The sequence below is a fragment of the Suricata suricatta genome, chromosome 5 (genome assembly GCF_006229205.1).
Source record: "Suricata suricatta isolate VVHF042 chromosome 5, meerkat_22Aug2017_6uvM2_HiC, whole genome shotgun sequence".
NCBI classification, from domain to species: Eukaryota; Metazoa; Chordata; class Mammalia; order Carnivora; family Herpestidae; genus Suricata; species Suricata suricatta.
In genome coordinates, this window is record NC_043704.1 from 54,584,594 (window position 1) to 54,589,061 (window position 4,468).

The 4,468-nt window shown below is 48.7% G+C and overlaps 1 protein-coding gene across 12 annotated transcripts in view; it reads left to right on the forward strand.

Moving 5' to 3' along the window:
- Positions 1-2,293: 2,293 nt before the first annotated feature.
- BBX (BBX high mobility group box domain containing) overlaps positions 2,294-4,468 on the forward strand; it is a 275,389-nt gene continuing 273,214 nt past the window's right edge. For 10 of the 12 annotated variants that reach the window (XM_029939243.1, XM_029939242.1, XM_029939246.1 and 7 more), the window contains exon 1: positions 2,294-2,424. The gene's annotated coding sequence lies outside the window, so the exon portion shown is untranslated. Of the gene's footprint in view, positions 2,425-2,820; positions 2,957-3,122; positions 3,141-4,468 lie in introns of those variants that run through there. The other 2 variants (XM_029939234.1, XM_029939235.1) reach the window with 2 other exon arrangements.

A 4,468-nucleotide genomic window follows, 5' to 3' on the forward strand; every position in this document is an offset into this window, starting at 1 on the left:
TTCACCTCATGCTTTTTCATTATATTTTTGTGAGGGTATGCTTTGTATTGGTAAACATTATATCCATGTAGTGGTGCACTTTAAAGACACAGAGAAGAAGAGGGAGAGAGAGAGAGAGAGTGAGAGAACATGCTCAAACACTTGGCTGATAGCAATGTGTGATCTAAAAGTTTGAAAAGTGTATCTCTAAATAATTCTGCTAAACTAAGCATAAGTTAGCCAAAAAAAAAAAAATCTTTGTGACTGTAAAGAAATAAAGGATGTTTTCCTGTGGTTGGAGTTGGGGGTTAGGGGTTAGGCGAGACTGGTCTTTTATATTTTTCATAACATAAATACACTAGCAAATAATCACAATACTTAGCAATTAAATATAGCAGCTTGTGTGGATTTTTTTTTTCCTCCTCAGAAAAGAGCACAGTGAAATCCTGAGTAAGTTTTTCTGATTTTTTCCTCCACTTGCCTCTTATCCTTGAAGTTTGTCATTTGGAAGGAAGGACTGTCAAGTTACTCAAATCTGTGGAGTCCTGGCTTTATGTTCCTTCTTTACTGCGACTCTGTGTAATATGGAGGTTATATAATTTGTCCCTCATTTTTCTGATGGGTAAAATAGAGATAATAATACTGAGCACCTACCTCATTGCAATGTAGTGTGGATAAAAAACACTTTGTCCCATTTTTCAACTAAATGCAAAGTGTCATTAATACAGCTTTTAATATTATCAGTTTAAAATGCAGTGATTTTATGTACTTTTTTTAAAGTTATTTTCCTTTAAAAATAAAAGAGATAGCACATTTCTAAATACCACAATTTGTTTTCTAAACTTCATAACCTTAAGTTTTCTTTGTATCTGTTTCTCTTTTCCACTCTTACAGACACTCATATGTATACACACTCATTTGATAACTTTATGGAAGTGAGAGAAAAACCTTAAGATGGCATCAAGGAAATAAAAGGGATTTGCAATAAGTTCTCTTCAGTTTTCCTTTAAGTTTTAAAGTTCTGCATCTAGGCCATAAAATCGTAGTGTTTATTTAATCTTCAAAATGTTTGTGTTTAAGAATAATTCACAGACTCTTAAATCAGAAGGAATCTTAAAAAAACATCTGGGGTCTATGATAATGTCTGGCACATAGTAGATGCTGAATAAACATTTAATGAAGGGAAGCTGGGGGAAGCTTCTTATTTTAATCTTAAAAAAAGGCAAAAAGTAACCCCAAACCAACTCTGAGCGTTAGAGGTAAGTTAGTTGCTCTAGATTGTTCACCTACGGTATGCATGCGGTCTAGAACTTATTCCTCTTAATTTCCAGCTTTTTTTTTTTGTCCTCAGCAGTCTGTTGACTTGTTTATATAGGGCTGCCAAATGTAATCTGCCTAAGATGGATCATAGAAAAAAAAAGTCAGAAAGAACAGTCTTCTTTGCCTTCACCATGTCCAAAAGTCACCCAGCATGTGATGTTCATGTATGATATGAAATATGTAAGGTAAATATAATATACAATATGCAAAATATAAATCTTATATATAGATTGACTCAAAAGGTCTATTTTTAAGGGAAGGGGCTAATGGCTAATCTTCCAGGACTTATTCTACCTTATAGCACCGTTTGTATACCCACGCAGGTGATTTGTGGTAGTCTGACCAGCTAAAAGTAGGTAGGTTATTTCAGCAAAACGTTTATCTTTGTCTCTGTGTATTGTTGTATTGATTTTTCTGAATTTACCTACGAAGGAGGCGTTAACAATCTCAATGCATTATAGCCCCAATAAACTTATCTTGCACTATTTTGGCCTATGTGATAGCTAACCCATTGACGAAAGAACCCCAGGCTGCTAAAAGCCTTTCTTGGCCACTTGTTAGCCAGGTCAGGCTGTAAAATCATAACACAATGCACGCCTCTTCCATGGGGCACCACAAGGCAGCGATTAAAAAAAAAAAAAAACCCTTACTTCCATATCCAGTGGAGTTGTAGTTTATTACTATAACCCTCCCAAGTCAAAAGGACACCAGTTTCAAGCCTGGCAACTTGGTGCAGACACGGTTTTTCCTCCTTACCCTACTCTGCTGGGCCTCTGTACCTGTCCTCTCCTACTGTCTACAGGTCCCGAACATTAGAAAATAGAAAATGTGATGATCTTTGTGTGTCTCTGTAAAATGTGTGTATGTGTGCGTGTGTTTGGGTGTAACGGGCCTTCTGTTTGGCCGCCCGGCCTGTCTGTCACGCCGCGGGCCAATGGCAGGCTGCCTTATATAAAATGAGTGTTTTCAGTCTCTCCGGGTTGCATGTACTGTATGTGGAGCAGTGTACAGTGAAGCGGAGGCAGAGCGGCTCCGCGAGCTCCTCTCCACTTTCCCATAGAGGAACCCTGACTGGCCGCCGAGGGCGAGCCACACACACGCCCTCACGCCCGGCGAGCCCGCGAGGTAAGCGTCCCCCATTCCCAGCCCTTCCCGGGCGCTCTCCCCGCACTTTCTGTTTTCCTACTCACTTGCGAGCCGCCGGGCTGCAGCCCCAAGGACTCCGCGGCAGGAGCAGCGGCGGCGGCGGCGGCAGCAGCCGGTAGGGTGGACTTGAGGAAGACGGAGGGAACCCCGCGCGTCCGGAGCCGCCGCCGGCCGCTCAGCTCCCCGGGCACTTTCCCCCTCCGCCAAAACTTTGGGTCGGGAGAGGTCGGGGGCGAGGGTCGCGGCGGCCGCGCCGGCGGGGGGCGGGGGGCGCGGAGGCAGTGCCCTGCGGGCGGGAGGCTGGGGGCCGGGCTGGGGAGTAGTAGGCCAGCCGGTGCCAGGCTGCGTTTGCAACCAGCACCTCTCGACACACAGGCAGCGCCGCCCGAGAGGGGCACGGGAGCCGGGGCGCGGGCAGAAGCAGCCCGAGGAAAACAACAACAGAGCCAGCCCTCACGCCGGCGGGCGGCTCGTGGCCGCCCGGGGAGCCCCAAACTTCATCTCGGCGAAAGTACGTGGATCCCAGGCTGCCGGGGAGGTGGGGCCTGGGGAGCTGGGGCAGGGGAGGAAGGTACGAGGAGCCAGCCCTCGGTGGATTTATTGAACGTTTCGTGTGCGTCGGTGACCGGGAACAGCAGCCCAGTTGCTCGTTCATCTGGAGAGTTGGGATTTGGGTGTTCCGGCCCCGCAGATCGGTGCCCTCTCACCCCCTACTCCTAACCAAATGCGCGGCGAGTAGAGAAAGTGCTGTTTTAGTGCCAGAGTAGCCAGGAGGAAGAATAGGGGAGAGGGGGAAGAGGGCGAGGGAGAAGGGGAGAGAGAAGAGGGAGGGAAAGCGGGAGGGGGGGGGACGAGAGAGAGGAGAGAACGAGAGAACGGGAGGGAAGTGAGGAGGGGGAAGAGGAGGAGGGAGGCTGTGTCAGGATTTTGCTTGAATGTGGGATTATGTTGTGTCAATAAGTTTAAGGTGGAGAGAGCGAGGCTGGGGGTGGTGGTGGAGGGGAGGAGGAAGGCCTTCGCTGTTTAAAGTCTTATTTCTGAAGGTAAGTTATGGCATTGCATGGTCGCGATGACAGAAAACTTGCAGATCCTTTATCCGGGGATGGGGTCGATGCCTCCAGAAAGAGCTCCCCGGTCCTTTTAAGCCACACTCGTGTTACACTGTTATTTGCTGCGATCCGGGTCGCTAGTAAATTACAGAAATCAGACTCGAGGTTTCTTTTCCTCCTCCACCTCGTCTCGCTCGCTTACCCTCAGAAATTTATTATTCTTTTTTAATTTCTTGATATTGTATGAAACTTAACGTAACTGTGACCAAACCCGAGTCCAGTAATTTACAAGGACCCTAAATCCAAGAATCTGGAACACGTTTATGTGTGAAATATCCGCGATCATTTCTGCTAAATGAGGAAGGTAAAACGAAACGATGCAAAAAGCTAAGACACAACATGTACGACAGAGGGGCGGGGGGGGGGGAAGAGGGAGAGACGGAGAGAGAAGCTATTTTTTGCTTTCCTTTCTGTAGAAAGGAAAATAAAGCGTGCATTCCCCTTCCCTCCCGGTGTGTAGGGTCTAGTCAATATTTTAACTGTCTGAGGACAAATTAGTCCAGGTGGATCTTGTTGAAAAGTTTTCGCGAGGTGGGGTGGAGGTGGGGGCGGTACGAAGGGGAAGGTGGGTGGAGGTTGTGGGGGATGGGGACGGAGCGAGCTCTGCCACTGCTAATGGTCATTGGCCTGGGGCTTTGAAACCATTGCCTGTCCTGCTAATGACACGTCCAGTTCTCGTCTCCAGGCCGGCGACGCCGGGCTGCCGGCGACTGGGGTACTTTCCCCACGCGGGGAGGGGCTTTCTTCGCCATCCCCTGGGGTTGCCCACTCGCGGCGTGGGGGCCCACGCGCGCCCCCTCTCCTGCGCGCCGCCGCCACCTCTGCTCGCGCGACTTTTGTAGCCAGCCGGCGGCGAGGGGGCGAGGGGGGTCCCCAGCGCGGACGTCCCTGCGCGGCCACCCCGCGTCGGGCCC